The 13,290-nt window shown below is 42.3% G+C and overlaps 1 long non-coding RNA gene across 1 annotated transcript in view; it reads left to right on the top strand.

Annotated features, from left to right (window-relative positions):
- LOC140596170 (uncharacterized) overlaps positions 1 to 13,058 on the top strand; it is a 36,770-nt gene extending 23,712 nt beyond the window's left edge. Inside the window, exons 2-3 of the long non-coding RNA XR_011998188.1 lie at positions 12,457 to 12,513; positions 12,875 to 13,058. This is a non-coding gene — a long non-coding RNA (uncharacterized lncRNA). The remainder of the gene's footprint in view (positions 1 to 12,456; positions 12,514 to 12,874) is intronic.
- The last annotated feature ends 232 nt before the right edge of the window (positions 13,059 to 13,290 follow it).

The following is a 13,290-nucleotide window of genomic DNA, read 5'->3' as shown; positions in this document are numbered from 1 at the left end:
TGAATCACATTGATTGTTTTACGAGTGTTGAACCAGCCTTGTGTCCCGGGGATAAATCCTACTTGGTCGTAGTGAATAATTTTCTTAATGTACTATTGGATCCTATTGGCTAGTATCTTGTTGAGAATTTTTGCATCCATGTTCATCAGGGATATTGGTCTGTAATTCTCCTTTTTGGTGGGGTCTTTGTCTGGTTTTGGAATTAAGGTGATACTGGCCTCATAGAACGAATTTGGAAGTACTCCATCTCTTTCTATCTTTCCAAACAGCTTTAGGAGAATAGGTGTGGTTTCTTCTTTAAACGTTTCATTGAATTCCCCTGGGAAGCCATCTGGCCCTGGACTCTTGTGTCTTGGGATTTTATTATTTATTATTATTATTTTATTATTATTTATTATTTATTTTATTTTATTTTATTTATTTTTAAAAAGATTTTATTTATTTATTCATAGAGACAGAGAGAGAGAGGCAGAGACACAGGCAGAGGGAGAAGCAGGCACCATACAGAGAGCCTGACGTGGGACTCGATCCAGGGTCTTCAGGATCAGGCCCTGGGCTGCAGGTGGCGTTAAACCACTGTGCCACCAGGGCTGCCCCTATTTATTTATTTTTTAAAAGATTTTATTTATTCATGAGAGACACATACACACACACACACACACACACAGAGAGAGAGAGAGAGAGAGAGGCAGAGACACAGGCAGAGGGAGAAACAGGCTCCATGCAGGAAGCCTGATGAGGGCTTGATCTCAGGTTTCCAGGATCATGCCCTGAGCCAAAGACAGATGCTCAACTGCTGAGCCACCCAGGTATCCCAGGTATCCCAAGAATTTGGTTCTTGAACAAGACTTCAAGGTCAGAGAACTTGCTGAAACTAGTTTAGATGGTCCTTGAAATTATACTTCAAGAAGGGAGCTTTTAGGCAGAAGGAGCCTTGTGTACATGTGAGTTTCCTAGAGTGATCAAGTCTAAGAAATTCCAGAAATAACATGTGAGAGAATCCTGGAAATTAGTGTGTGAATCTATGGCCATAGAGTTCCAAAAGAGGAAAGGAGCTCCTTGGTAGGTGTGCTGTGATTGATCCAATGTTCTTATCTTGCTGCATTTGCTAGGAGAGGATCCCTACAGAATGGGACTATACCATAGGGCAAGCAACTAGACAAGTGGTGGAGCCCCTGGAGGTCACATGCTGCCAAAAACTGTGGGTATTGGATTAGGGCAAGAGTTGAGGACTTTTTTTTAATTTTTTCTTATTTATTTATGATAGTCACAGAGAGAGAGAGAGAGGCAGAGACATGGCAGAGGGAGAAGCAGAGGGAGAAGCAGGCTCCATGCACCGGGAGCCTGATGTGGGATTCGATCCCGGGTCTCCAGGATCGTGCCCTGGGCCAAAGGCAGGCGCCAAACCACTGCGCCACCCAGGGATCCCAAGAGTTGAGGACTTTTATTTGTGATTTGGCCACATCTTAGAGATGTTTATTTATTTATTTATTTATTTATTTATTTATTTATTTATTTATAAAGATTTTATTTATTCATGAGAGACACAGAGAGAGGGGCACAGACACAGGCAGAGGGAGAAGCAGGCTCCATGAAGGGAGCCTGTTATGGGATTCGATCCCGGGTCTCCAGGATCACGCCCTGGGGGCGCTAAACCACTGAGCCACCCAGGCTGCCCTTAGAGATGTTTAATAGTGACAGATCTCTGGGAAAGGGTAGTGAAGGACAATGACAAAGATACTGATAGAAGTCACATGTAGTTTCAAAACTTTAGATGCCTCAGTGGCAATGGTTGACTTCTGGGAAGACTATTTCCTATTGTGGATGTAACCAGGACTCACACATCAAAGGTTTGATTATGCACTAACTGGAGAATAAAATCCTTATGCATTTGTGTTATCATTACAGAGTTCTGTAAAGAACTCTAAGACCTGGATGGGAGAGATTTGAAGGAAAAAAATAGGCTGAATTAGAGGCAGTGATTGCCATTTCCATTCTCAGTGACTTATAGTATATACAGGAGGTAAGACTCAGAGTTAAGCCGGAATCCAGTAAAATCAAGATAGAGGCATACGTCAGAGATATGGTGAAGTTCAGCTCTAGCAAAAATCACAATAAAGTGAGTCAAATGAATTGTTTTGTTTCCTAGTGCATATTAATGTTTACATTATACTATAGTCTATTAGTAGAATTGTATCTAAAAAAATGTTCCTGTCTTAATTTTAAAATACTTTATTGTAGGGTGCCTGGGTGGCCCAGTTGGTTAAGCATCTGACCCTTGATTTCAGCTCATATCATGATCTCAGGGTTATGAGGATCTCAGGCTCTGAGGTCAGTATGCAGTCTGCTTGAGATTGTCTCTCTCCCTCTCCCTCTCCCCTGCTTCCACACACTCTTTTTATCTCTCTAAATAAACAAAAAATTGAAAAATACCTTATTGCTAAAAATGCTAAACATCATCCAAGATTGCAACAAATCACAATCTTTTTTTCTGGTGGAGGGTCTTGCTTTGATGTTGATGGCTACTGGTTGATCAGTGTGGTGGTTTCTTTTCTTTTTTTTAAAGACTTTATTTATTTATGAGAGACACACACACAGAGAGAGAGAGAGAGAGAGAGAGAGGCAGAGACACAGGCAGAGGGAGAAGCAGGCTCCCCACAGGGAGCCCGACGTAGGACTCAATCCTGGGTCTCCTGGATCAGGCCCTGGGCTGACACCGATGCTAAACCACTGAGCACCCTTGACTGCCCCAAGGCTAGGGTGGCTGTGGCAATTTCAAAGACAACAGTGAAGTTTGCTGCATTGACTCTTCTTTTCATGAGTGCTTTCTCTGTCACATACAATGCTGTTTGATACCATTTTACCCCACAGTAGATTTCTTTCCTTTTTTTTTTTTAATAAAGATTTTATTTTTAAGCAGTCTCTACACCCAGTGTGGGGTTCAAACTCACAGCCCTTAGATCAAGAGCTGCATGGACCACCAACTGAGCCAGCCAGGTGCTCCAGTAGAACTTTCAAAATTGGAGTCAATTCTGTTAAAGAATTGTTACTGCTTTATCAACTAAGTTTATATAATAGTCTAAATTCTTTGTTGTCATTTCAACAATCTTCATAGCATTTTCACCAAGGGTAGATTCCATTGCAAGAAACCACTTTCTTGGATCCCTGGGTGGCTCAGCGGTTTAGCGCCTGCCTTCAGTCCAGGGCATGATCCTGGGGTCCCGGGATTGAGTCCTGCATCGGGCTCCTGCATGGAGCCTGCTTCTCCCTCTGCCTGTGTCTCTGCCTCTCTCTCTCTGTGTCTCTCATGAATAAATTAAAAAAAGAAAAGAACCACTTTCTTTGCTCATCCATGAGAAGCAACTAGTCATCCACTTAAGTTTGATCATGAAATTACAGCAACTCACATCTTCAGGCTTCACTTCTTCTTTTGTTTTAAAGATTTATTTATTTATGACACACACACACACAGGCAGAGACACAGGCAGAGGGAGAAGCAGGCTCCCTACAGGGAGCCCGATGGGGGACTCGATCCCTGGTCTCCAGGATCACTCCCTGGGCCAAAGGCAGGCCCTCAACCACTGAGCCACCCAAGTGTCCCAGAGGCTTCACTTCTAAAACTAGTTCTCTTGCTATTTCTACCCCATCTGCAGTTACTTTCCTCTCTAGAGTCTTGAATTCCTCAAAGTCATTCACAAGGTTTGGAATCAGCTGCTCCCAAATTCCTGTTAATGTTGATCTTTTGACCTCTTCCCATGAATCACAAATGTTCTTAATGGCATCTAAAATGGTGAATCCTTTCCAGAAGGTTTTCAATGTACTTTGCCCAGATCCATCAGAGGAATCACTCTCTATGGCAGCTATAGCTGTATGAAATGCATTTCTTGAATAATAAGACTTGAAAGTCAGAATTACACCTTGATCCACAGGCTGCAAATGAATGTTGTGTTCGCAGGCATGAATACAATGTTAATCTCACTGTAGATCTCCATCAGAGCCCTTGGGTGATCAGGTGCCTTGTCAATGAGCAGTCATATTTTGAAAGGAATCTTTTTTTTTTGTGCAGTAGATCGCAACAGCGGGCTTAAAATATTCATAAACCATGTTATCAACAGATGTGCTGTCATCCAGGCTTTATAGTTCCATTTATAGAGCACAGGCAAAGTAGACTTACCATAATTCTTAAGGGCCCTAGGATTTTCAGAATGGTAAGTGAGCATTGCTTTTTACTTAAAGCCAGCTACATTAGCCCCTGACAAGTCAGCTTGTCCTTTGAAGCTTTGAAGTCAGGCATTGACTTCTCTCTAGCTATGAAAGTCCTAGATGGCTACTTCTTCCCATAGAAGGCTGTTTTCTTTACATTAAACATCTATTGTTTGTTATCTTAGCTGGATCTTAACTTATTGTAGCTTCTATATTAGCACTTGATGCTTTATCTCGTACTTTTATGTCACGGAGACAGGCTTCTTTACTTAAACCTCATGAACTAACTCTGCTAGCTTCAAAATTTTCTTCTGAAGCTTCCTTCCCTCTCTCAGCCTTCATAGAATTTTTTTTTAATTTTTATTTATTTATGATAGTAACAGAGAGAGAGAGAGAGAGAGAGAGAGAGGCAGAGGCAGAAGCAGGCTCCATGCACCGGGAGCCCGATGTGGGATTCGATCCCAGGTCTCCAGGATCGCGCCCTAGGCCAAAGGCAGGCGCCAAACCGCTGCGCCACCCAGGGATCCCAGCCTTCATAGAATTGAAGAGAGTTAGCACCTTGCTCTGGATGAGGCTTTGGCTTAGGGGAGTGTTGTGGCTGGTTTGATTTTCTGTTTGGACCACACAAACTTTCTCCATATGGGCAATGAAGCCACTTCATCAAAGTGGTGAACTAAATTGATAAATACATGTGTTCTGACTGCCCCACTGACCAGCCATTCCCATCTCTCTCCCTTTTCTCTGGCCTCCCTATACCCTGAGACGCAACAGTATTGAGATTAGGCAAGTTGGGACACCTGGGTGGCTCAATGGTTGAGCGCCTGCCTTCTGCCCAGGGCATGATCCTGAGGTCCTGGCATCGAGTCCCACATCAGACTCCCCGCACAGAGCCTACTTCACCCTCTGCCTGTGTCTCTGCCTCTCTTTCTCTGTGCCTCTCATGAAAAAATAAATAAAATCTTTAAAAACTTTTTTAAAATCCCACTATAATTAACATACAGCATTATACTAGTTTCAGGCGTACAATATAGTGATTCAACAATTCAACAATATATTATTAAGTGCTTATCATGATAAATGTACTCTTAATCCCCTTCCCCCTTTTCACCCATTCCCCCCCACCTCCCCTCTGGTAACCACCATTTTGTTCCCTATGAAAACTCTTTTATTTGAGAGCAAGAAAGAGAGAGACCTGGGGGAGGGGCAGAAGGAGAGGGAGAGGGAGAGAGAGAGAGAGAGAGTCTCAAGCAGACTCCATGCTGAGGAGCCTTGATCTCATGACCCTAAGATCATGACCTGAACTGAAATCAAGAGTTGGACACTCAAGCCACCAAACCAGCCAGGTGGCTTCTATGAGAACTTTTAAGATTTACTCTCTTGGGGTGCCTGGGTTGCTCAGTCAGAGTGTACGACCCTTGGTTTTGGCACAGGTCACTGTCTTAGGGTCATGAGATCCAGCCCTGTGTCAGGCTCTGCACTCAGAATGGAGTCTGCTTGAGATTCTTTCTCTTTCCCTCTGCCCCTTCCCACTGTTGTTTCTCTCTTTCTCTAATAAATAAATAAGTAAAATCTTTTTAAAAGATTTACTCTCTTAGCAACTTTTCAAGTATAGCTATTGTCAAATTACCCTCCAGACAGATGCACCAGTTTTCACTTCCATAGGCTAATCCTAACCTTGAAGTACGTGTGGACCCTAGATGACCTAAGGACTTGGAGACAGATAGGCAATTGAATTTTGTTTTTATTTTTGTTTTTGAATATTTTATTTATTTATTAGAGAGCACATACGAAAGAGAGAGTGAGTGAGAAAGAAAGAGAGAGAGAGAGAGAGAGAGAGCAGGGACAGAGGGTGAAGCAGACTTCCTACTGAGTAGGGAGCTCAATGCGGGACTTGATACCAGGACCCCGAGATCATGACCTGGCTGAGCCACTCAGGTGCCCCAAGACAACTGAATTTTGGGTTACATACAAGTAACTGTATTGCATACAGTATCTGTTTGGCATAGCTTTAGGAGCTTTCACAACTGTGACTATCCTTGTGGTTTATGTGGGCCTTGGTTATCTTTTTTTTTTTTTTTTTTTTGGTTATCTTTTTTTAAACTTTTTTTTTCTTTTTTTAAACTTTTAAAAAATATATTTTATTTATTTATTCATGAGAGACACAGATCGAGAGGCAGAGACACAGGCAGAGGGAGAAGCAGGCTCTATGCAGGGAGCCTGATATGGGACTTGATCCCAAGGCTCCAGGATCATGCCCTGGGCTGAAGGCAGATGCTCAGCTGCTGAGCCACCCAGGTGTCCCTTTTTAAAATTTTTAACAAAGATTTATTGGGACACCTGGGTGGCTCAGCGGTTAAGCATCTGCCTTTGGCTTAGGGTATGATCCTGGGGTCCTGGGATCGAGTCCCACATCGGGCTTCCTGCATGGAGCCTGCTTCTCCCTCTGCCTATGTCTCTGCCTCTCTCAATGTGTCTCTCATAAATAAATACAATCTTTTTTAAAAAATAAAAAAGACTTATTTATTTATATTAGAGAGACTGGGCAAGAGTAGGGGGAGGGAGAAGGAGAGAATCTGCTGCAGACTTTCCACTGAGCAAGGAGCCTAACTAGTGCTAGATCCCCGTATCCTAAGATCCTGAGATCATGACCTGAGCCAAAATCAAGAGTTGGATGCTCAACAGACTGAGCCACCCAGGTGCCCCAGGGGCCTTGGTTATCTTGCTATGCTCCTCATTAGTTTTTTTTTGTTGGTTTCATATCCTCTTTCCACCCTTTAAGCTTTTTTTCTTTCTTGCTTTGTGTGTTTCCCTGAGTGATTTGATTCTTTCTGTGGCTTCCAGCTTCACCTGCCAGATGTATACATTTGGATGCAAACCCATGTATTCTTTGTTGCCATTTGTATACTATTGTAAACACACTAGCAGTGCCCAGGGTGGAGACAGAAGTAAATATTGATATATCTGAGGGAAAATGAAAGAAATGTTCTGTCCTCCAGGAGGACAGAGTGGTGGTATAAGCTTCAAGAGAAGCCAGTGACTGGTCAAGGTTGAAGAGCAACAATAGTTGTCACAGTCTGAGATCTCCACTGCACTGTACTGGAGTATGAAAAAAACATAACCCAAATTCCTTAGCTGGAAAAAGGAAACAAAAGTAACAATTTGGCCACAGCTGTACCTCTGTGATGGGCCTCCCAGGCTCCAGTTTCTTCTTTTATAATCCATCCTCCAGCTCACTGTGGGTGAGAATTATCTTTTTAAATGCAAACCCCATCCCCAACTTGATCAAGCCTTACATTTGTGGCTCCCAGAATAAAATCTGAGTGATTTAGCACAAGGTCATTAGACATCTGGAATCCTATGTGCCTGAGTGCTTCATGGTTTTCCCTTCCTCCCACACGCTCCCAGGTGCCCTATCCTTGAGTGCGGCAGCTACACTGAACTTCTTACCATCTGACACCTCCTTTTCCTTCTTGGCTTACTTATTAAATAGGGATCTGGTTAAAGGGTAACCTCTTTTACAAATTCTTTCCTACTCTTTCTCCTAACGAACCTTTGAGACAGGGATAATCAGTCTCAGTCTCTTGTGTTATTGTCCTCATCACACTGGACTATGGGTCATCTGACTACATTGCTTGACAGGCACTCCCATGCGGTCCAAGCATCCTAGTCACTTTCATAGTCCCGACACCTCACAATGCCTGGCACATAATGGGCACTAAATACAAATTTGTTGACTCAGTGATTGATACCCACAGTTTGGGGTAGCATATGTGACCTGGGGAAAATCCTTTATTCTTGCCTAGGATAAGTATTCTTTATTTGTAAAAAATGGTCCCTTCCTTTTTAAAAATTTAATGCTCCTGGGGCATAGATATGTCTCAAATTTCTTTTTCCCCTTTTTTTCTTTTTAGATTTTATTTATTTATTTGTGAGAGACAGGGGGAGAAGCAGGCTCCATGCAGGGGGCCTGATGCGGGACTCGATCCCTGGACTCCAGGAGCACGCCCTTGGCCGAAGGCAGGTGCTCAACCGCTGAGCCACCCAGGAGTCCCTGTCTCAAATTTCTTGAAATTAAGAATTATAGAGTATTATGTTTGCTCTTTAAGTGACGATAATCACACTTCATTCGTATGAAATCTGATGTGTGGCCTGATTTCTTTTCTACACTGTGTGACCGTTTCAGGTTTGTTATATTATTGCTGAGCGTCAGGCATACAGATTCACCATATTATAATCAAAGAACTTGCTGCAATTGCATTATTTATTCAAGGCACTTTCAGAACTCCTTCAATGTATGTGAATCTTTGTCTCCTATTTTCCTGGTACTTTCCCCCAGGAAAATTTTTTCCCAGTGGGACGTCTGGGTGGCTCAGTGCTTGAGCATCTGCCTTTGGCTCCGGGCGTGATCCTGGGGTCCTGAGATTGAGTACCATATTGGGCTCCCTGCAGGGAGTTTGCTTCTCCCTCTGCCTGAGTCTCTGCCTCATTCTCTGCATTTCTCATGAATAAATAAATAAAATCTTAAACAAAAAATTTCCCCTAGGGATCCCTGGGTGGCGCAGTGGTTTGGCGCTTGCCTTTGGCCCAGGGCGCGATCCTGGAGACCCGGGATCGAATCCCACATCAGGCTCCCGGTGCATGGAGCCTGCTTCTCCCTCTGCCTATGTCTCTGCCTCTCTCTCTCTCTCTCTGTGACTATCATAAAAAAAAAAAAAAAAAAAAAAAAAAAAAAATTTCCCCTAGGTTTGTTAAAATATGGTTGGCAAATAAAAATTATATGTATTTAGGTTTTATAAACATAATTTTTGGGGGAAACTTTTTATTGTGGTAAAATATGCATAACATAAAATTTACCATTTTAACCATTTTTTAAGTACTCCCCTTTTAAATTTTACTGGAAAATAACTCAAAGACATTATTCCAATTCCCCCTTACCGCAACTTTCAATAATATATTGCGTATCTATCTACATCAATATATGGATTTCCCTATACTGGTGGACATCTGCATATTGTCTGAGAGATTCATCACTTAAAATAAGCAAGTATAGGGGCATCTGACTGGCTCAGTTGGAAGAACATGTGACTTTTTTTTTAATGATTTTATTTACTTGAGAGAGATAGAGCATGAGCAAGGGTAGGTGGGCAGCAGAGGGAGAAGGACAAGCTGACTCTGCTGAGCAAGGAGCCCAATCTGGGGCTCATCCCAGGACCCAGAGATCATGATCTGAGCCTAAGTCAGATGCTTAACCGACTCCACCGACTAGGCACCCCTCATGTGGAGATTACTTAAATAAAAACTTGGGGGCAGCCCGGGTGGCTCAGCAGTTTAGCGCGGCCTTCGGCCCAGGGCGTGATCCTGGAGACCCGAGATGGAGTCCTGTGTCGGGCTCCCTTCATGGGGCCTGCTTCTCCCTCTGCCTGTGTCTCTGCCTCTCTCTCTCTCTTTTTCTGTATCTCTTATGAATAAATAAATAAAATATTAAAAAAAACAAAACAAAACAAAAACTTGGGCACCTGGATGACTCATTTGGTTAAGCATCCAACTCTTGGTTTTAGCTCGGGTCATGATCTCAGTGTCTTGGGATGAGCCCCGAGTGGGCTCTGGGCTCAGGGTGGAGTTGGCTTGAGACTCTCCCTCCCCCCCTCCCCCAGCTCGTGCTCTCTCTTTTTCTCTCTAAAAATAAGTAAACTAATTAATCTTTAAATAAGTGAAACAACAACAATAAAATAAAAAAGGAATGAGGGCAGCCCGAGTGGCTCAGCAGTTTACCACTGCCTTCAGCCCAAGGCGTGATCCTGGAGACCCGGGATCGAGTCCCACGGCAGGTTCCCTGCATGGAGCCTGCTTCTCCCTCGGCCTGTGTCTCTGCCTCTCTCTCTCTCTGTGTCTGTCATGAATAAATAAACAAAATCTTAAAAAAAAAAAAGGAGTAAGTAGGTATACCATGTTTCAGATCATTTTGTTTGTGAGAATGTGGTAACAATGCACAGCCAAACCATTATAAAGGCTTAAATACCTTAGAAGGAGGTCTCTACTCAAAGCCATACTAAATATTTTGGTGAAGAATAAAAGATTAACTTTAATATGCATTGGAATACTTTGAACCTTAATTGGGCTTTAGAAATAGTCTTTTAGCTTCTTTCTCTGCATTTCACTCTGAGTTTCTATATATACATATAGACTGGTAGGAAAAGTAAATGTACTAATTAAGTCATGATGTTTTGAATTTCTGTTTTCTCTCTTACTTAGTATAATCCAAATTTCAGAAAAAAATTTTCTTAATCAGTTTTATTTATCACGAGAAGTCACATTCTTTAGAGTGAAAACAGCTTTAATAGATAACAGCCAATGATCAAATCTGAGAAAGCATTCCAATGTAAAAATATTCTTGCTCTCTTTCTGAAGTGGTGCCATGCTGTTCAGGTTTAAGCAAGGCAGGTTTCTTTCCATTTCATAGTCGGGGGATGTCAGAGGAGGCCAGTTCAGCTGTTTTTGTATAAAATGATTTTTAAAAATCCTGGTGACCTTTTTCTGCCCTCAAATAACTTTAAGAACAGTTGGACATAAAAACTTCAAACTTTACATATTCACAGCTCCCTGAGGAATACAATCATTGTTAGTTTGAGAAAAAGCTTACTTTTTTTTTTTTTTTTAAGCTGGAAAGATCTAATATTACATGTTTGCACATGCTTGGTACGTAACTCCTACTCTGCTGATGAAAAGTGATATGAGACTTTTATAGCATATGTGTAGATGCAGGTTTTTTACTTTATTTACCATGTCATAGAACTTATAAAGGCATATGGAATGTATGCTATAACCTTTCTATCGAAGTTAAAACTTTGCATCTGTTCAGCAATATCAAAACAGAGATCCTACTAGGACGCTGCAGAAGTCATGTAGAAAATCTTACCATGGTGACTCCACAGAACTGATGTCTTTGTTCATGTTCCCATCAAAGGAGGCCTGAGTGTGTTTGGCACTCCATAGGAAAGGGGTGTTTTTTTGTTTTGTTTTGAGGATCCATATGCAAAATTTTCACACACATTCTTGACAGAGCCCTAAGCAAAGATTGTTGATTGCTGGTGAGGTCAGGCTTCTGACACCTAGGGTTTAAAATAACTTACATCAGGGTCCCTTCTAGAACGCTGAAGATGGGCAGCCCGGGTGGCTCAGTGGTTTAGCGCCCTCTTGGCCCAGGGCGTGATCCCGGGGTCCTGGGATCGAGTCCCGGGTTGGGCTCCCTGCGTGGAGCCTGCTTCTCCCTCTGCCTGTGTCTCTGCCTCTCTCTCTCTGTGTCTCTCATGAATAAATAAAGAAAATCTTAAAAAAAAAACAAACTTCTTTCTTTTTTTAAGTAAACTCTACGGACAACATGGAACTTGAACTCACCACCCAAGATCAAGAGTCACATGTTCTACTGACTGAGTCAGCCAAGGGCCCCTAAAAAATTTCTTAGTAGCAAAGTAAGAAAAAAAAAAAGAAAAGAAAAACTTTCCTTAACCCTCAATCAGGAGATAAATATTGTTTTATATATTTTTTTAAATTTATTTTTTATTATATTTTTTAATTTTTAAAAAATTTAATTTATTTATTCATGAGAGACACAGAGAGAGGCAGAGACATAGGCAGAGGGAGGAGAAGCAGGCTCCGTGCAAGGAGCCTGATGTGGGACTCAATCCCTGGATTCCAGGATCGTGCCCTGAACCAAAGGCAGATGATCAACTGCTGAGACACCCAGGCGTCCCAGATTGTTGTATTTTTTTTTTTAAAGATTTTATTTATTTATTCATGAGAAACAGAGAGAGAGGCAGAGACACAGGCAGAGGGAGAAGCAGTCTCCATGCAGGGAGCCTGATGTGGGACTCGATCCCAGTACTTCATGATCACACCCTGGGCCGAAGGCAGGCGCTGAACTGCTGAGCCACCCAGGGATTATGTTGTATTTTTGAGTATATCCTTCAAAACCTGTGTAGTGGTTATACTGTGTGTATTTTTCCCCCACATAACACATAAACTGTAAATTTCTCTTAAAATGTTTACTGTGAATTATTTCAAATATATAGAGAAAAATAGAAATATAAGGAACTCTTAAAAATCCACTAACTGGTTTTATGGATTTTAATAGGCAATACACTGGATATCTTCTGGTTATCTCCAGATTCATTCTTTACCCTTTTGCACCCTGCAAAGTGCCCCAAGAGGCCAGCTCATGTGGACTGACCTACTGCCTTGCTCTTTGGTTTCCAGTTGGCCCAGGGGAAGACCTATGGGAGGAACCAAGAAGAGGAGATGGAAGGGGAGGAGGTGAGTAAATCAGGGCATTTATTCCTTCTACATTCGGGCTCCAGTCCTGCCAGGTTGCATCTTGTGGGCTGAATCCTTTTACTGAAAGCCCTGGTTCCTGTATGACAGCTGTCTTCCCATGGCTGCGCCCTTTCTGGGTTCTGAGGAGCTCTTCCTACCTACAGCAGAAACAGCTCCCTGGTGCTATTAGGATACTGTACTATCTCTTATGGTTTCCTCAAATGCTATCTACAGGTGTTATGGGTTCAGTTATGTTCTCTCCTTCCCCCCACCATTCATGGAATCTTTACAGAGGGGATCAAATTAAAGTGAGGTCAGTAGGGTGGGCCCTCATTCATTATGACTGTTGTTCTTCTCAAAGGAGAAATTTGGACACAGACACAGAGGGAAGACGTCACAAAGGCACAGTAAGAAGAGGGCCATTGACAAGCCAAGGAGAGAGACCCTTCCCTCACAGCCCTCAGAAGAAATCAACCTGCCAACACCTTGATTTGGGACTTGAGTCCCAGAACTGAGTGACAATAAAATTCCAGTTGTTCAAGCCACCCAATCTGTGGTATTTTGTAATGGAAGCCCTAGCAAAGTAATACAACACCTTTATAAGTAGTCTCTTCATTTAATAATGTTTAATTATCTTGTTTCACTGTGTTATCTGTTTCCTGTTGAAACTGGGTTGACTTAGGTCTATAACTATCGACTTATCTATGCCTTATTTACTTCAGATTTTTTTTTTCTTCTGTTAAGAAATTGACTGCTGCAGGGGCACCTGAGTGGCTC

Source organism: Vulpes vulpes, chromosome 2, assembly GCF_048418805.1.
Source record: "Vulpes vulpes isolate BD-2025 chromosome 2, VulVul3, whole genome shotgun sequence".
In the NCBI taxonomy this organism is placed as follows: Eukaryota; Metazoa; Chordata; class Mammalia; order Carnivora; family Canidae; genus Vulpes; species Vulpes vulpes.
The sequence above is the reverse complement of the archived record's forward strand: the minus strand, read 5'-3'. Positions and strand labels throughout refer to the sequence as shown.